Here is a 20,931-nt window from a genome sequence, read left to right as displayed (position 1 = left end):
ACTGAGTGAGAGTACTGAGAAGTAGTGTGTATGGTAAGATGACAGATGAAAACCTGAGGAAGCAGCACAACACGAATGGTGGTGAGTGGAAAGACAACCATGGAAGCTGACAGCAAGGGATGAGAACATTTCTGGTCAAGTACTAAGTATTGCTTATGACTTAGGAAACGTAACTGATGTTGACCTTAAAGTTTTCAGTTAAGAAAATACAGGTGACTTTAGAAATATCAGTAGTGTTTTCTAATGAAGTCAAATAAAAGATAGAGAGAGTTGAGGAGGAAGTGTGGTGAACATGCTGAGAAAAGTCAAGTGCAAGGCAAAATGAAGTGAAAAAGAAAACAGAGGACAAACTCACTCACTATCCTGGGGAATGCATGTTGGTTACCAAGTGAGACTTCTAAGGAGACTTGCTATGAAATACAGAGAGAGGAAACATTCTCTCAGGCTAAAGTCATCAGGGGAGGCTTGTGAATTGTTCCAGTTATTGAAGAATGAGAGGAATTGGATTTTGAAGAAGAGAAAAGAGAAAATTGAAAGTGAAGAGAAAAACCAATATTCAAGACCAGGCAGGCAAATGACATAAGCAGTTGTGTTCTTAAAATTACAATTGTGGTATTCACTTTCTGTGCTTTTCTCTGAATACTATGTTAATTCAACTTATTGCCAGCAGCAATAGAATGATTCCCATCAACAGATAATTCCTTTGGTTTAACTCAATGATCTTTTAAAAAGTTGTTATATTTAGTATTGATTTGCATCATTGTTAATTGTCTCAGTAGAAAATTGTAGAAGTAGTTATTCATTAAACAAAATGCTTACTTTTCCCTTATATTCTTACAGGATAGGAGTCTCTAAGATAGATGAATAGGTGAAGCCAGAATGTATTTATTTATTTATTGATATATGAACAAATAAAGGAGAAAAAATTGTCTAATACTTAACATCAAAACTTAATTTCAAGAAATCATATACTTTATTAAAGTGTAGCTTAAAATTAATTAAAATTTATATTAATTGACTTTATGCTATGTGATTTTAATGTGTATACTATTAAATTCACAATTTACAATAATAATCAGAATCTCCTAGAAGCTATATTCTTGACACTTGGATTATTCTCTTTCTGAATTTAGATAAGTTAACATTTTATCATTATAAATGGAATGTTCCTGCAGCAGCAGTACGGAAGATCATTCTCTCTTAAAATTGATTGCAACTACTTCTCTACCACTGACTTTCTTCTTTGAGACATCTAAAGTATTCAATATATAGATACCCAGAGAAAATTTATATCATTTTGGAGCAACATACTTGGAATCTATTATCTAGTTTATAGGAAGTTCTAGCAAGTTTTTTTTTTTCATTATGTTATGTCACTATCAGGAAATTATTGGTGTAACATTCTAAATTACTAACTTTGAGCTGCTGGTAATGGAAAATGAACGCCAAACAAACAGTATCTGGTGTATAGACCACTATAAATTCCAATTATCAAAATTGTTATTCAAAAACTCCATAGAAGGATTATATTGAGAATTCAGGGCCCAGAGAAGTGAGGTAACTAATCTCAAATAATACAAACCCATATCTTCTGATTAATTCTAAATAACCTTCTCCATTGCCACAGTCTGGTACTGGTTCTTTAAACATCAAAAAGTAGAAATTTCATTGTTTAATACTAGACTTACAAAGAACTTCATTGCAATAGAAAATACTAAGGCTTTCTTTTGAAATATGTATGTTATATATATTACTGCTACTATATTCTCCCTGTACTTAATTATCTAACTTCAAAGCATTCTTAATTTTTACACAAGGCAAAGCAGTTGGATAATTCTTTATCAAAGGGAGATATGCTCCATTTAGTTTCACTGGTATGACTACTGTTTTTCATTTAATTGCTTCATATTTTATGTTATTTTAACTTTTAGATATTTCAAAAAATGAAATAGCAGCTTGGCTGTCATTCAGAAATAACATGGTGGTCACATGCAAATATATCCCATGCAAAATTTCATCCTTCCTCCAGAAACCAATCCAGGCTATACAATTCTCAAAGTTTGAAAAAGCATGATAGAAACTGATGAGATTTTGGAGTCATTCCAAGCATTCTGCTACTTGTCAGGCAACATCTCTTGAGATGATCCTATTTAAATACTAGATAACTGGAATCTAGAATTATTATAATGTTACTTGTGAATGCTTTAAAAGAATACTAAACTTATTACAAAATTTCATTTAGCAAACCTAATTGGTAGAAAATAATGGAAGTTATTAATAAAAATATTGTGTTAACCTTCAAAATATATTTGACAATAGAAGAATAGGAGGAGTTAAAGTAATCTTATTTCATTTGAGAAAACTTGATCAATTTAAAATATACCAACACATCTGTGGTGACACTTGGAATGTAGTTAGTATCTTTTTACTCTCAGTCTAGGTCAACATTAGTAATCTGTAAATTTAAAATAGTTTCATATATTGTCCAAAGGATTCTGTGTGAGAGATGATGGCCTCAATAGGAAATGGATGGTGGCCAGGAGGGTGTCTTGTGTTATTTGTGATCACAAGGGTGTAGATAAAGATTTTGGAATAGACACTTTATTTAAAACCTTAATCTAAGAAGTGGTTAGATCAACTAAGATATACTTGTATTTGTTTTGTTTTCATAAGTTCCAGTTTCTGAGCCTTTACCTTCTTGCTTTCTTCTGATTTCATGTTTCTCCCTTCTCCACATACCAAAAAAATTTGAGATAAATGTTTGTGACCCTTTTCTAAACAGTTCTTTACCTCCTGGTATTTGGTCTGCTTTCTTTAAGATATTTAAATGCTGGTTAATTTTCAAGGCAATGATCAATTAGGTTAGAATATTGCTCAATGAGGTTTGGTTCATTACATTAGATTTCCCATAGTTAATATTCAAATATATGAGCAAAATAAGTAAGAGGCAATACAAAAAGGTAATTGAGATCATTATCTCCAAGGAAGATTGGAAACAGTCAATCCTAATCATTCAGGGGTTACTTTAAAGCAGTACAAAATGTTATATAGCAAGCCAAAGTCAGAGTACTGAGGCATGTAATTAACACTTACTTCTACTGATTTATGGTATCTCATATTTCCTACTTTGCACTAGGTACTTTATATTTATTGTCACAGTTAGCCTTCCCAGCAATCCTAGAGGTAGGTATTACTACCCTATTCACAGATCTAGAACCTGAGGCAGAGAAAGGCTAATTAGCTTTCTCAAGTTCATGTGAGAGGGGATAGCTAGACTTATAATTCAGATTTAGTGAACCCAGTGCTACCTCTTGTTTCTACTAGGTTGCCACACCATCTCATCTTTAAACCAACTCTCACACGTTTACATGAACGTAGCTCTTCTCTAACAGGGTTTTCATTTCTCTATTTAAGCCAAATATTCTCTTTATTTCTTAACAAATAGATGTTCGCAGAAACAAGACTAATCATTCTTATCCATGCCTTTATTTTTCTTTCTTGGAATGAAGCAAAAGAATAGTAAAAACAAAATGTTTAAATTAAAAACATGAAGCTTTCACTTAAGAAATTTCTCATTTAATTTTCTGCAATAAGTTGTGTACTTTGTAAATAGCCCTTTTGTGAAAATGTGCTTTCATTTTTTAAGACACATCCTAATTAATGCTTTTCTGCTATGTAATTTTCCCCAATTGTTACTTACTTTAATTTTGTTTTATCTATTTTCTAATCAACTGCAGGAATTGGTGTTAGGTGGCAGAATGTTCACTCTGAAACTTCTACAGATACTTCTGACTGTCAAAGGGTGAAAAACAACAAGAAACCTGGTAGCCACCCTCAGTGCTACTCAAGGCAGAACTTCCTTCCTCAGAAGTCTTCTGGACACATACTCCACCTTGTGTTACTTGCTAGAATCTCACTGGATTTTAGAAAGTCTTGTTTTTGTTTTTGTTTTTTCTGATAGTGCATGGAAACAACTTGTCAATATCCTTCATATTTTAGTCTGTTACTATCCTAGTACACAACATAAATTCCATTATCACATTTACACACAAAAATCCTCCAACATATAAAGGTATATACAGGAACTCTGTTGTTTTCCTTTGAACATCACTTTCTTTTCAACTGTGACTTACGGGGCATTGTTCCCAAAAGTCTCCTTACATTTGGCATTAATTAAACCCTAACCATCTTGCACTCTTGGTTAAGCACACTCTAAGTTTTCTTGTTGTCAAAAAGCCTTTGGTCAAAATTGAGGGGGTAGGAACTGAAATACACAGCAATCATACCAAGAGGCAATAAGTTCTGTGATAGAACTATTTGGTGACAAAATGATTCTATGGGTGCATTCTAAATATGTATTAGTATTGTGTTAGCCTTATCAGACTTTTTACCAAATTTGAAGTACTTTTGTATTGAGTGATATTAAAAATACAATGCACTCAAGAATTACATTTATTATTCTGAATTTTGTTTTTTTAGATCTAGTCAACTGAGTGATCTTTTACAATACTGGTTCTTACTTCTACCAGTTTGGGAAAATGAGAAAGGGGATCAGTTCCCCCACCAGTAAACTTTTAATAATACCATGGACATTTACACTTTAAGAAAGAAAAAAGTAAAATTGAGATACCTTACTCTTAGGCTACTTTTTAAATACTTAAAACTTTAAAGAAAGGAAGCAAAATTGAGAATCAGATTTTCTACAGTCAATTGGTCTTCCTGCTCTCCAAAAAAGTAACACAGAACTGGGTACCATATTCTAAATTCCAACAAACAGTGTCACACACTGGGAGGAATAAGCAGAAGGCAGAACCAAAATTCAGTCTGTTTACTTGCATATTACAAGCAATTGCTAGACCTCCTCACATTTTTCCATGAGATAAAATAATGTTGCTTAATTTGACATGTAACTTGTAAATAGAATCTCCTAGTTTATCAGAAAGGCATTCTCTGGCCAGCTCTGTTCCTTTTATTTACATTCTTTAACCCACCATCTTGACTTGCTCATCTTCAGAGTACTCACCACCACTCTCAGAGGGCATTTATTTGTTTATTGTTTTCTCCCACCAGAATATAAGCCTCCTGAGAGCTATTTTGTTCACTTTAGTAACTTGAATCATGTCTGGCACATATTAAAAATACTAATACTTATTATTCTGATCATTATGCATATTATTGAGCAAAACTGAAAAGCTATTTTCTCTGTTGAAAGTGAAAAATATGTCCAGACAGAGAAATTGAGTAATGTAAGTACTAAATTGAGTTCAACTTCAATTGATCAATTTTAGCATCATTTCTGTGGTTATTAAGAAAATGCCTTATTCCAAGGAAAGCAGCTTTACAAACTGAGATATTATGAACCATAATGCTTTAAATGAATTAATAACTACAATTTATAAATGATAGCCTGTGTTTTATCTTGTTATTACAATATGTAAAATCTCAATTGGATTGACATAAAGATTACTGAAAGACTGGTTGAGAAACAAATTAAATTTAAATTCTGATTCTAATTATTCACTTGCACTTTAGAGTAATGAATAGAATTAGGACTTTTATATGCATTCACAGGAGCATATGCATCTCTGCATCTGTTTCCTTTCCTTGTATTAATCTTTAGTGTCGCTATATTTATTTCTGAGGTTTAAATGATTTTTATGTAGGCGTGAAAGACTATTCAGTGCATCAAGAAGAACTCTTTTGAGATGTCTGATGAAATATGACAAATTCTGTGGATCAGCAGTCTACAATTGAATTTCTGATTCAGGAATGGAGTCAAGCCAAAACATCTAAATGTGCAAAATAGCTTTCCCTTCTCTCTTTTTCTTCCATTAGCATGGCAATTGGCCTTTGGGCTGCATATGAATGTTGCTATGTTTAAACTATTAAATATAAAAATGGTTTAGGGGCTTTAAAATACAAGTATAGGATTATGTACATTTTTATTATTATTATTATTATATTTTTATTCTAAGCTGCAAATGCTGCATGGAAAAGATGCAAAAGATAATGAAAGGGGAGCATATGCAAAGGGCACAAAGGACTCTATGTGAAGAATTTAGTAAGTTAAATTGTACTTCCTAGGTGTAGAGCAGCCCAAACCCTCAGGGTGGTGTCACTACTTTTCTAACATGCATTTCTCACCATACCTTACTCTTTCTTTATTGCTTAGTGTACTTAACCCACTTTTTCCATGCATTTCCCCACATACTCTGCATTGAAAGCAGGCCATGATATTAATAATCGCTGTCATTCTAAGCATGAATGATTTGGTCACCAACCCCACAAAGACAACATCAAAACACTGAAGTGACACAAAATGAATTAGAAAAAGGAAGGAGAGAGTGAGAAGGAAGGAAGGAAAGAAAGGGAAAAGGAGAGGGAAAAAGGAAGGGAGGGAGGCAAGAAGTGAGGGAAGAAAGAATGCATAAAACGGAGAAAAGAGGACGAGAAGAGGAAAAGAAGGAAGGAGTGAAAAAGAGAAGAAAAGGACGAATGCATGAAGAGAGACTAAGGAAACATTTCTATGTTTACTTTTACTTGAATATACCAAACCTGGCCAGCTGACTTTCGACTTCCGTATGGTTAATGTTGAAGATAAATATATTTAAATACTTTTAACGAGGAGGTAAATATTTTAATAAAGCCCACATGAGTTGCATTGAGGATTATGTGTTCAAATTAGGGGAATTCTTCTAATTTGGGGAACAAAAAATAAACAGTACACATGAGTGTGCTTTTGTATGAAAGTGTGTGTGTGTGTGTGTTAGGTTGCTACAAGTTGTTTCCTTTATTGAACTCCTGAAATATTTAAAACAATAATTTTTAAAAAGAGTAAAAATAGGATTTAGTACTGAAGTCTCAGTTCTAAAACTTAATAGTGCTGTTATGTTTGGTTTCTCAAATACCCGGAATACATCAAATTATACCATCAAGATTCCAACCATAGTCATGTTTAACCCGTCAATTTCCTCAGATACTTCTTTACTTTCAGCTAATTAATTCTAATTATTTATTTTGTGTTCAGAAAGTATATCTTCTGAAAGGGTATTTCTAAGGCGTCACATATGTGTGTGTGTGTGTGTGTGTATGTGTATATAAATTACTTCATTGAGTCACTTGAAAGTCATTAGTTTGTAAATATGAATGTTATTTTGCGATAAACTGTGTCATGGCCTGAATTAGCTGGATATCCATAACTGTGACACATTGTAACAATGTACAGGACATAAGTGCATCAAGTTATATCACAAACATTTTTTTCCAGTAGGAATGAAGAGTAAGTTACCACTCATGTTGCAAAAACATCTATTTGTCTTGACATGCAGAAAGCATTTGAAATTCACTGTTAGTATATTTTGGATTTGGGGAAGATATGTTATCAATTCAATATTATTTCTAAAAGAAACTTTAAATTTATCAACTCTAGAATGTGATTGCATTCCTTAGAAAACTGTGATAAAGAAAGCTTGGAAGTAGGGCTGTGTGTGTAAGTTCTACATTGCCATTGGCACCCCTAACTGTTGAAGCTTGCTGAAAATAACTTAAAAGGAGAGTGCATTTAACACTCTGTATAACAGCATAGCTGAAAGTTTCCTGAAGTGTTAGGAAAAGGTTGGCTAACTGTTATACATGATGTCTAAGGCAGTGGCTTTGTGTCTATCACCTGACCCATTCCTCTCAGTTTGTGAACTTAATAAATCAACAGACAACATAGATTCTCTTTTTCCTAGTTATTTGGAATACATAATGAATGAGAGTTTACTTTCTCTTTTGTTGCCTAGTGTCAGAAAATATATATACTACCACGGTATTTAGTATGTCTACTTTCACTGTAAATTTTACTGGGCCAATGTCTTCAACAACACATTTCTTTGTCTAAGCATGCATCCATATGTGGCATTTCTGATCTTCAGCCTTCTCCAAGATGATAGTGCAGCTCATCTTTCTTTCATTTTTCCTCCTGAGCATAAACTGTATTTTATAGGAGTTTCTACTAGCTTCTTTTTTTCCCATTAGGGCAACTTTTAATAAAGAAGAAACATTCATTACTTTAGAATGTTTCTCTACTCTGAAAATATATTTGCTCTTTAAATATCCCACAGTTTGTACTGGGGAAAAAAAAGTAACACTTCAGGTTAGACTTAAAACATAATGCATTATCAATGAGTTTCAGCCCAGAAAGAATTAGCCTTCTGGGTGCACAGCTTCTCAGTCTTGGCTTCCTGCCAGGGTTGATATTCTAGCTTTATTTTATAAGTTTCCCCAGCTGCTTTCCAAATCTGGGGAGGCAGCGCCAGCCAGAATCTTCTAGTTTGAACACAGTATGCTAAATGCTTTTCTGTTCTCCCTGAGTAGTTGCTACTAAATGAAACACAGAAAGTTTGATCTTTGGATTTTATTCTCAAAGGCTCCTTTTCCACTCCAGCAGAAAGTGCAAGGAGATCATATGTACATTATTCCTCTCAGGGACAACTGGTTTTCCACATTTATTTGACATCTTTAAGAACTAATGTTAGTGTTGAGATTAAATTGAGAAAGTGAATTTTCTTTAAAAAATACAATTACAGAATTCTTTTAGAAAAAAAAGAAAGAAATAGGTATTAAATAGGTATGGCAGTTTTAATACTCATACAAAACATGGAAGACTTATTTTCTGAGGTGACTATATATATTTATATTTTCATATCAAGTATAAACATTTCAAATTATGATTTTATATTTATAATCGAATATTTTCTCATTAATTAAGCAGAAAACATATAATAAGATTACCATGAGCTTTTACTTTCCTTTTATTTAAGAATGGGGTCTGAATTTCATCAATATTTCTCCTTTAACAGTGATATTCATGGTATAGTTAATAAGTCATACATTACAATTTTCGCAAAGGGTTTTCTATGCATCAATCTTAGGGGTGACCAGCTGCCACTCAGATTGAGTTTAAAAAGGCTGTTCTATGTCTAATGTTCAGTTTCCAAAAATCTTCCCCCATTAATTAATTACAGACATCTATCAATGTAAATGCCATTACATACTAATCCTCATGAGATAGAAAATCCTTTATTTGAAAAATGTCAACAATCATAATACACTTATATTCCCAGTTAATACTGAGATAAATGTAAGTATAAGCATATTTCAGTTGGAAACTTAGACTTTCTGGTCAGTGGACTTTATATTCTCTGTATACATTTGCCTCATAGAAAATGAACATGACCAACATAGTACCTCACTATCATCTGGATATAGCTTATTGGCATATTTTTAATAATAGTAAAATTATTCTTCTAATATGAAAAAAAAAACTTAAATTTTTTGGGGGAAAATTCATTGCCTCCTAGCTTTGGGGAGATTCAATGAATTACAGTAACTTTTGTCTCCAGCAATTTTATCTTGTACCAAGAAACTATAGGATTTCAAGTACAAAGTTGATAAGAAAGTAGGTAACTGAAATCTTTCTGAGCTATAGAAACATACCAATATCTTGGTATGCAGATAACTTTAAACATTTATGATCCTGAGTTAATAAAAATGTAATGACGGAAGACTGAAAGCAAGCAAAGATGAGTTTGAAAGAGATGTGATAAAGTATGAACTGTTCAGACTTGCTCAGAACTATATGAGAATTCACAGTACAACCTGTCGTATTGAACAAAGCAGGTCAACACTTCTAAATACTATTATATTAACCGTGAAAAATGCAGTATTTTATTAATCAAGACAAATTACAAGGAAAATAAAGTTTACGTTTCCTTTCTATTTAACTTCCCATGACACAGGTATTATAAAGGGTGAATTTAAATACTGTCATATTTAAATACTGTTTCTTGTTTTATAACTTGTACTGAGGAATTTGGAGGTATTTACAGGTATACCACAAAGCTATTTCTATCCTTCTAGTAGTGTATGTGTATGACATATGATATATATTATTTTAAAAATTTATGTTTCTTTCCTAACAGGAGCTCGGAGGAAATCATCTATTTCTTTATAAGCAATTTATGACTGTACCACACAATTTCAAATGTCTGTGACAGCTGTTTCTCTAAAGCAGACCATTAGAACAGATCATGCTTATAGATATCAGGTCCCAAGAAGAGTTCTCATCTTGGGTAATTCGAATACTATGTTCTCAGGAACACTTCTCAGGGAATATTTATAACTCCGCAGTTAGCTTTGGATGTTGTTTGAAAATTTTTTAATTTCAATATGAAAAGGCTAAAATTGATATCAAGTGAGTTTTTTTTTTTTTTTTTTTTTTTTTTTGCGCAAATATTCCAGCAACTGTTTAAGATATTTCAAGTTCCATCTCTTTTCTGAGACAGGACTGTATATTTCACTTGTAGTACAAACATAACTTCTGCAAAGCATAATGACAGGTAAGTGCACACATGCCAAAAAGGGAGATCAAATATAGTTTAAAAACATTTTCTGCTTCTACATAAATCTTTCACAAATAAAACTTTATTGTGTTCAACTTGTTTACGTAGCTAAGCAACATACATCTATTTATTGTACACACCTCAATCTTAACAAATAAGCAGCAACTTACCTAGAGAAGCCTTTCAATTATTTTTTCTTTTCCTAACTTGAATTTATCCCGAGTTAGAGAATGAGATATCCAGCATTCAGGTTCACTTGGCTCCAGGTTAATTAGAAGGAGCTTTCAGTTCATACAATCTGCCTCAACAATATTCCGAGAGCACTCATTAGCTCCAGTCCTAGTATGTGAACTCTTCCAGCAGAGTCTTTTTATTTATACACACATTGTCCTTTTCAAAACAAGCAGCCAGCTGGAATGATTCAAACCTCTGTTCAGCACACCGTTAAAATGCAGCTTCCTTCCTGGACAGGAGAATTACACCAGGGAGCAGACCGGGTACAGCAAAAAGGCTATGAGAACTATTTAATCACCGGAATACCAGCTGCTCCTGCTCTGCTGTTGCTACTGCTGCTGTGCCTCTTGTTTAGCTGGAGTCGGTCTTTCCCTCCCTCCCTCTTTCTCTCATATCTCCAGAACTATAAAGGCAGCTCTGCCGGATTATGATTGGCAGAAACAGCCAATTCCTTCAGCTAATCATCCTCAAGACTTTCAAGGACCTGGAGCTGTTGTGATGTCATCCAGTCAGTGGGATGTTACACATGAATACATTCCAACAGAAGCAAAATCAGCTATCGGCTGCATTCCTCTCACACCACAGTGATTGATTAGATGCTCCTTAAGGATTTGCATAATCTCCCATTGTACAGTTACACTATTTCCTAGGAAATTTGAGAATAGAATTCCACTTTGCAGCTATGGCTCTGTACCATAAGATTCTATTTGATTATATAAAGAAAAGTTCAGGACAGGTTTTTCTGCCATAAATGTGTGCCAGTGAAGCACATGAATTACAAACTCAACAAAAGCCGGTATGGAGCAATAGGAAACTTGGAAAAATATTAGTGAGCTACATGTTCTAAAATATTGTAGGCTATAATAAATGCTAGCAGAAAGGAAAGTATATTATATATATATTATATATATATATATGATTTGTGTTTTTCACATGCATCGTTTCACTAATTAAGGTAAATTCTAATTATTATGGAAAATTCATTTTCTTTTTTTCAATAACAAAAAAATTATCTTCACATAATATAAGATGATTACTTGATCTTTGTTCTCTAGTAACTCATGCAACCTCATAATGAGACTATAAAATACTTTATATACTTTATATACAAGTTGAACTTCGATAGAAGATAGAAGTAAAATGCTTTCAAGTTCATTCTTTTGTCCCAGATTATACAGTTCCTTGGGTTCTTCTTGCTTCACAGTACCTTCTTTAGTTTCTGTCAATTAATTTAGTGGAACAAGGTGTGCTAATGAGAATTTGGTCAAAGACCCCTTACATGTAGAGAACATCGCTATAAACTTTTCCTCAACTCTAAGTATCCCTCTCATATGTTAGGTTACAAATAGTTCTGCTTGGAATACTAAGGAGTTTCAGCGAAGCTCTCTGTTTGACTGCAGGTATGGTGGGAGGGAGTTCCTTAAAACTCAGCATGATTTGATTATGTAGTCTTTTGGATTAATAATTTTAAAGTACGTAGTATTACTACTGGTTGGCAAGTTGTAGATATATATGCTAGAGAGAGGACAGAAAAAGACATGTAGCAATTTAGTAGGAATGTCTACCAGTTATTTATATATCACAAATACAATCTAGTACATCATGTGTCTGTTAATTTTTCAGGTGCACAGGAAAAAATATATGAAATGAAAAATTTCTAGTTTAGAAGTTGTCAAAGAGACCAGGGACATTTGAAGTGCAAAGATGCATTTGAAGATCAAGTAGAATGTTCCTAATGATACATGTCAAAATTTAAACTGGATAATTTACAGTTAAATATTTCAATAATGTCATAATAATTATTACTAGAATAGCTTTGTGCCAAGCTCTAACAGCTGATAAAGTAAAATAAACTTTAAATGCTAATTGAAGATTTTCTATTTTATGTAGTTTATCTTACTAATAATACCTTCTTATTTAATTAAGTTTAGCTATTACTTTTAAGTCTTATCTTTACAAAATTATTTAAGTGAAATGGAACATATTGCAAAATATTTGAGACCTTTATACTATTGGTATATTCTATTTCACAACTCAATAAAGAATTCCACTCTATCAGAGTAATTTCAGTCATTGTAATTAAATGACAACACTGAGTCTGAATATAAAACCATCAAAATTAAAAGATGGAGCAGGATTTACATCCTCAGTGCTGGTGATAACTATTGTAAAATAATTACAAGGAAAAGTTGTTGATCAGGTTTTTTCTCTACTATTAGTCTACAAGCAATATTTTTACCTGAAGAAATATTACATTATTCTCTGGAGTGAAAATAATAATAATACAAAGTGAAAGTATTTTTACAATGGAAAAATGTTAATATAATATTAGCAGAAGATATAAAATATAAACTTTTCTTATTATTTATTAAATATTAACCTTAATAAACAAAAGTATCCAGAAATAGAAAATTAATACTTATTGTGTGAGACACAAAACCACACATCTTTACTGTCTTCTACTCATTGTTCAGACATACATTAAAATATTGGAGGCAGAAGGTCTCAGCGTGTACATATGTGTAAATGAATAGAAAATGAGCTAAAGATTTATTCCTACTTTTGCCATAAATTGGAGTAATCCCTAACATTCAGATTAACAAAACAATTCCAGAAGTATTTTGAATATTTTTTCATAAAATTTCCTTTGAACATTGTATTCTCCATTGATTAGAAAATATTTTTTGTGAAATTTTTATCTATTATTTTCTAATCTGTCTGGTTGGGGGAATGAAAAGAAATGACCTTGGGCATTGTCTAGAGGAAATGTGATATGGAAAAGAGAAGATAGGAAAAAATTATTTGCTTGAAGTGCTTTTTTTTCCCAAAAAAATTTTTAGGTCACTTAACATGTATATCAAAATTTATTGGTCTTGCACTTAAGTCAGATGTACAATCTATTCTGTTATCCTCTAATAAGATACTTTATGCAAAGCATTTGCCTTATTGCTTGTAGTTGAATTCTTCAGAGAAGAAAATAGATGGTCTTATTTTTCTTTTGGCACTTTACGAAGTGTAATATAATTTTTTCTTCATCTACAAAGACACAAGTCCAGAGTTAAACTAAGACCTCAAAGGATCTTTCTGAAATTGAATTGAACTTGTTGAACTAACAAACATTTGAAGCTCCACATATTTTTATCTAATTGCTCCCTTGCTTGAAAAAAGTTAAAGTAGTATTTTCCCAGTATAAAATCTTATTTCAACTGAATTTATTTTGGACACTACCTTTAAATATTCAGTGGAGTTTCCCAGAAGATACTGTATATGTCATATGAATGGTTTGAAAACTGGAAATTTGAAAATACTCACTAGTACACATTTATGGTGTTTCCGAATTATGAAATGTAAAACATATGAATTGTATTCTTTAAAACATAACTTACATTAAAGCCTATGTATTCAATAGAAAAAACAAAATGAAACACATGTTTATTGGAAAAGGAAGTTCATCTCTTTTTGTTTACATGTAAATTTTCTTTTATAGTGAAAAAGGAGAGAGTAGTCATAGAAATATTAGAAGAATTTAGTGTTATTTAACAGTTTCAAAAATTTCTGAGCTGGGGATGTAGCTCTGTGGTAGAATACCTGCCTAGTAGCATAAGGTCCTAAGTTCAATTCTTAACACTACAAGAAAAAAAAAATTTTTTTCTGCTCCACTTTGCTTATTGTTATTAAAGATTAGTTCCAAATGCATGCATCTAAAGTAAATAGAAATTTGCACAGAAAGTGCCCAAAATACTTTAGCTTATAAGTTTTATTTTAAAAAGTCCTTTATTTGCATGTACAGATTATAAATAGAAGTTATTTACATCTTCACATATCCTTTTTTTATTTTTTTAAGTTTTAACTCCTTTCTACTGAAAAATAACAATTCTAAAATTCTGAATTTTGAATGAATACAACTAATTATGGTCGAATAATGTTGGTTGAATTAAATTAAATTGAAGTTTAAGTTACTTAAGCTTATGCATACAGGAATCTATTATTAAGGTACCACTTTCTGTCTATCCCATTTTCTTGCAATGATTTTTTTTTTAATCATGCACAACTATCCTGTTGTCCCAACTAACACAAAAGACTTCTTTTTTGAAAACAAAAAGAATGAATAAAAGAAAGTACCATGTTCACAATTTGTACCGTTAGGAGGAAATGCCTTCAATAGGACTGTGAATTAACAATATAAAAATTATTTTAAAGGGAGTGAGAAAATTTTCTTCTAGCAATTATTCAGGTAAGAACTCATTTGAGAAAGAAGGACCATAAAGTCATATTGGTTCCACTGATGTCATAATACATGGTGAGAAAAAATAGTGCCAAATAACACTGCTTTCACACCAAGTCCTGGGTTACATATTTAAATCTTACCATGCATCTGAATCTCTTGTTAGAAACTTACGAAGAAAAATGGGAATCACTGGTTGGAAGAAAGAATCTTGCCAGTTATCACTGCGGTGTGGTGTTTTAACAAGAGAGAAATCAGCATGTTAAGGTTTCAAATAAATCCTTTGAAGAGGCAAAGCTTGAAAGACCAAGAGAGGGAACAAATGGACTAAACAGTACAATTCTAGTTTGGCTGACAACTGTCTAAAGGAACATAATTTTCAATAGAGAACAGCTTTTGGTCAAAGCATCATTGAATCCCAAGAATTTTTTGAGAATTTTTGCCATGTACCTAAAGGGTAGCCACACAAGTGAGACCCAGGCTGAGGCAGGGGAGGACAGTAGAAATTCAATTTTCAATTTTTCCAAGGCCTCATCCTTGTTATGAGAACTTTCCATGAATTTCTCTTTTTGAGGCTTTACGAAGGTGGAGCAAATTCCTAAAGTACATTAATATGTCTACAGCTCCAATGGGAGTTTCTCAACAGAGGAGCATCTTTAAATATACCTTAAAGTGTTTCAGTAGGCTTGGCGGCAGAGGATGGGAAGATGCACTTGTCTCTCCCTTCGTTTCTCTTTCTTTCCTTTGCAATTTCCCTTTTTCAAAATTATGTCATGGTTCAATGGCAATTTCTTTTAGAGTTAGGCTTTACAAGTTCTGTCATTTCATATTTTTCAAATATTGAAAGCAAGAAACCTACTTGCAGGCATCCCAGCATCATGGTAATAAATTTAATAAAACCCTTTCTGTCCTATGGGGTATTTTGTTTCATCAGTTAGCAAATTCCTTTTATCTTAGGTATCCCGATATCATTTGTTTTCTGTCCGCTTCAGTCCTTCAGGGAAAAGCATCTCATTTATGAGATACTACAGCTAATGCTCTGATCAGCATGGGAAATCTTAATTTTTCACCAAGCCTTAGTAAATCAGTTTCTGTCCAGTTAGCTTGAATGCCTCACTCTAAATTACTAAGACTCTGAAGTATTTCACTGGATACTCTCACTCTTTCTCCTGTTTAGTTCCAGCACAGTGGAGTGTGTGTGAGTGTGTGTGTGTGTGTGTGAGTGTGCATGTTGCAGGAATTTGTTGAGATGGTGAGTTTTGAGTAGCTGAATAAGAATATAGGATGGTTTATAACTAGCCAGCAAAGCTGAACATCTCCTTTTGCTTGACAGATGTTACAAGTAATTATGAGTTCTGAGGACAAGAGTTAGGCCTATGGGTCCAGGGGTATCTTCTATGATCAGAAACCAGTTAGGAGCATAACACTATAACATTACTATTGCCTATTGTATAGGCAAACACATACCAGCTATGAAGTCTTTGTTCTTTGAGGATAGATATCATAAATTTTTAAAAGTCATACCCCACAATACTTACAGCATAGACAAATTTTATGCTAAAAAAAGGAAATTTATGAATGAATGAATCAATGATAGGTAGTAATTAAGAGCTAGAAAATGGGAACAGGGGTGTCTTAACATTTCCCCCACAGATACATTTTGAATATAACTTGCACCATATCTGTGTTCCACACACAGAAGAAACAATTCCTTTCAAAAAGAAGATGTACAGATGCATGATGAAACAATTTGTCCAGTGGATAAGAAAACAGATTAATTTTCCTTTTTAGAATCCATGTCCTTTAAATCTCCCTAATATCAGTCACAAATAAAAGGATTTTTGTAAGAACAAAGTCTTCTTCCTTACTAAATTTTTAAAAATATCATATACATAGTTTTAATTTGTTTTCTATGTATAGCATCAGAAAAATTGCAATATTTAAGTGATTTGTCTTCTGTATTTTAGCAACCATCATTTTATTTTGGGACTTTAAGGTAGATTCCTTTATTCTGAATACCAGAAATTAAATCACTATGAAGTATCCTCAAATAAGTACATTACACTAAGGACAGAGATATTATAATAAAAAAAAGGCAGATAAAATAATTGAGTATAGAATAAAATAAATAAATAAATAAATAAATAAAGTAAATTCTGATACTGCAATACTGTAAATATACTAGGAAATTAAAGAAAAATAAAGTTGTTATCCTGCTCAGTGGTTTGTATCTGTTAGAGTCTGTGGAAAAAAGCAGTAATTAAATTAAAAAGAAAGAAAAAGCATTTGATGATTACAGAAGTGTATCAAAGAATATACTTATCATCTGTTAAAATCTTCAATATTTTAGGTTCCCATAGAGGGCAATATTGTATAAAAGATGGTTGAACAAGAATCTGCCAATTCATCTCTGTTGATACGCTTTGAAGAAAACTGCTGTTACCATAAATTTGATGCTGCACTTCCCCTCAAACTCTGACTAATATATAAAATGATGCACACAAAAACACGAGCAGAGTCTCATCAAAGGCAAAGAAAATTAATATGGTACCCGCCTTCCTGGTAGATTACTTGAGTGAATACCCTCCAGTTTCACCTATAATTGGATTCAATCACTGAATCTCAGAAGTAGACTGCATTCTATCATATAACTAAAATATGTATAGGTACATGCACATATATACCTATATATATATAAACATAAATAAATATAATTATTCTAGTATAAATATTAAATATGCATACAATTATTTATTCTAGTAGAAATATTAGTAAAAATGTACCCTACTGTTGATGCCTGGAAAAGAAAACATCAGATAACAGATAAAATGAAGTAAACTACAGATAAAGCAAAAGCTTTGTCTATAATTCATATCTGACTCTAGAAAAATAAAAAGTGTAGGGGTGGGCTGTGAAGAATGCAATGTTATATTCCTCCATAGAAATCAAACTCGTTTCTACCACCATCCTCATGAACAACAGTTGCTTTACCATGAACTCCTGCCTCTCAGAGATGAATACTACAGCTAGAAGCATTTGCTCTCCTAGGAACTTTGAAGTAAATGCTAATTCACACTGAACATATTCTGAAGGTAAAAGAGGAACTTTGTGAAATATTGTTAAAACATGACATTATTTTAAGCATCCTATAATCCACAGATTTCAATATGCATGGATGTGGAATATATGGATGAGGCCTGCTGCAATGGTCTGTGATGCCTCAAATATAATCCTACCTTCAGAGAGATGAAGTTCTTAAGTATCACTTGTTATGGGATTTCCTTTCCAAGATTATTATGATAATATTGTATAGGAAATATTTTAAATTTATATAAATGAATAGAAATGTATTAAACAGTAAGTCAGATCTTTAGTCCTTCAGTCATAATAAATAAAAACTAGAATATTTTATTTAGGTTACCAATTTGTACCTAAAGGTTAAATTAAAGTGCAATAAATTACTAGGTTCAAATTAAATCATGCTACTTTTTAAAGTAAACTTCATTATTTATCAAGTACAACTTCTCATCCCTAAATAATTAATATTCTCCAGTCTGCCAAAGTAACTGTGGTAACCAAACAATTCCTCCTATTTGTAATTACGCAAGAAGTACTTTTGAAATAATTGAGTCTATATCCCCATTTTAGGTGTCCAGATTTCCTTGGAAGGAGTTATCTCTCCACCATGGCCACTATTTTATCTGTCTTTTCCATATCCACTGTTAAGGTGAGGTAAGGGCTCCTTGCTAAACCTGGCATTCATAGTCACAGCTATCAGCAGCCAGAAGAATTTTGTTTCAATATGCCTACATTCATAACACATTTGCTATAGTTAGAATAAGTGTCCCCCAAAGGCCCATGTGTTAGGTTAAACTCATTCACCACCCTGGGAGATGGTGGGAACTTTAAGAGGTGGGATCCAGTGAGAAGAAGAAAGATCACTAGAGTCATGCTCCAGGAGCAACATTGGGACCACAGCCCCATCCTCTCTTTCTTTGCTTTCTGGAACCATGAAGTGAGTAGCCTCATGTGTCATGAACTCCCTGCCTTGATGTACTGAGCGACCACAGACCCAAAGTAATGGTACATAGTGACCACTGACTAAAACCATGAACCTAGATGAACCTTTTCCTTTGTTAAATTGATTATCTCAGATGGTTGTGTTATATCACAACTAACTAAAACAACATTCAATACTAAAATTGTGTTATTTTCAAGTCACTTAAAAAGAACTTTAATGCTTGAAAAAATGTCATCACAGATTATTTTGAGCCTTTTCCCTTATGTTTGTGTCTTACAATGATACTATGACTGGTTAATGCAGTAATATCTATGTCGTACACGTTGGCCTATACAGCAGTAATTATGGGATCAGAAACAGAACTCACTGACTCCTAGTTGTGTGGACTTCCCTCTCTATCAGTTTCTCTGAATGAATGTCTAGAGAATGACTTTTCCTATTATTCTGTAAGTTTGGTGATCATTTAAAACCCCATGCTTTATAATGCTTCTAGAAAAATATAGGTTGAATAAGAAGCATAAATTCAACCTTTTTATGTGGCATGTTAGCAAGAATTTAGCATCAATCATATTTTAATGTCTCCGCCACAAACACTTTGTACATAAAAGCTTATCTATACCATGAACTGGTCTAAAGAACAGTACATCAGGAAGGATTTAAGATAGGCTTTAGAAATACTAGGAAGTACAGGGAATTGAAATTTCAGTCATAGAAACATGCTAAGAAAATGAAGAAATTTTGTGAAATTTTATTTTCTTTATATATAATTTGTTTAAATCAAAAAAATTTTCCTTTATGGTTTGAAAAATAACAATTGAATTTCTCAGATTCATACTAAAATATCACAACCTAAACCTAAATCACTGGTTGTCAAATTTTTGTTTGACCCATAAACACAGAGAGAGAGAGAGAGAGAGAGAGAGAGAGAGAGAGAGAGAGAGAGAGAGAGAAAGAGAGAATCTAAAAAGTTTCATAAAACATTTTTTACTATAACTATGTGCAGTCTATATGATTTCTTTTTTTATTCCATTCCATTACCAACTATTCTATTTTGAAATGCTGACCTAAATTTATTAATGTAAGTGCACATAATGAGTCATGAGCTGCATTTTGAACAATACAAATCTAGATTCATTATGTGCGTACACAGTATTGGATATAAAAAAGATCAAATCATTTCCATCATGTAATAATTGGAAGCTTTTTCTAATTGTTTCTCTTAGCTGACCATTTTTATAATCTTATCAGAACACTATTATTATTTCACAAAGTGCCTATAAATAGACAATTAGAATAGACTACTCTTTGGGAAAGCTAAAGCCGAAGAGGCAGATCATATTTTGTGATCATAGAAACAAAAATAAATTAAGTTTTAAATTATATAATAATAATATTGGCCTCTTCATATAGATAATGCTAGAATAGCTAATATAGTAATTCCCTTTGGTCTTCAGTTGCTTGTGATGACAGACTTATACAAAAACACTTAGAAATCCCAAATTTCCAACTAAATGGAAAGAAATGAGTTGCTATAAGATGATAAAGTATAGTATTCAGTGTAGCTTCATGAATATTTGTAAGAAAATTTCATCATGGAAATTTTAATACTCTTCTTTGCTATCTTTAAGACTGGAATGATTTTGCAATGCCACTATTAAGCTAATTTAGTTGTGCACTATCTACAGTGAGTGTAGTTATAATCTTTACAGTAAAAAATTGAAAAACAAATAAAAGCCACTACTTCTGTGAGTGTGCAGTTTTAATTTGAGGAAAAGAAACTTCGTTCCAAAATAGAGAAGAAAAAATAAAAATGCAGCAGAATGCTTTATTGGGCTCCATTTTTCACTCTTACAGGTAGTTCCTCTCAATAAGTGGGTTCCCAATCTGCTTTCTGCCCTTCACTTTGTGGTTCAGTTATGTGACTTTGAATAATAGAATGAGAAAGTGACATTATGCTAGGTCCAACCTGTGGCCTAAGAAACATTGTGTGTTTCTATTTGCCCTGTTACAATTCTATCATCTGCTGGATGTGGTGGCGCACACCTGTAATCCCAGTGACTTGGGAG

The 20,931-nt window shown here is 32.5% G+C and overlaps 1 protein-coding gene across 1 annotated transcript in view; it reads right to left on the bottom strand.

Moving 5' to 3' along the window:
* NDST4 (N-deacetylase and N-sulfotransferase 4) overlaps positions 1 to 10,971 on the bottom strand; it is a gene marked incomplete at its 5' end in the record, with an annotated part of 266,779 nt that extends 255,808 nt beyond the window's left edge. Inside the window, one exon of the mRNA XM_079154213.1 lies at positions 10,556 to 10,971. The remainder of the gene's footprint in view (positions 1 to 10,555) is intronic.
* Between the last annotated feature and the right edge of the window lie 9,960 nt (positions 10,972 to 20,931).

This window comes from Sciurus vulgaris, assembly GCF_902686455.1.
Source record: "Sciurus vulgaris genome assembly, chromosome: 9".
Lineage (NCBI taxonomy): Eukaryota > Metazoa > Chordata > Mammalia > Rodentia > Sciuridae > Sciurus > Sciurus vulgaris.
The sequence above is the reverse complement of the archived record's forward strand: the minus strand, read 5'-3'. Positions and strand labels throughout refer to the sequence as shown.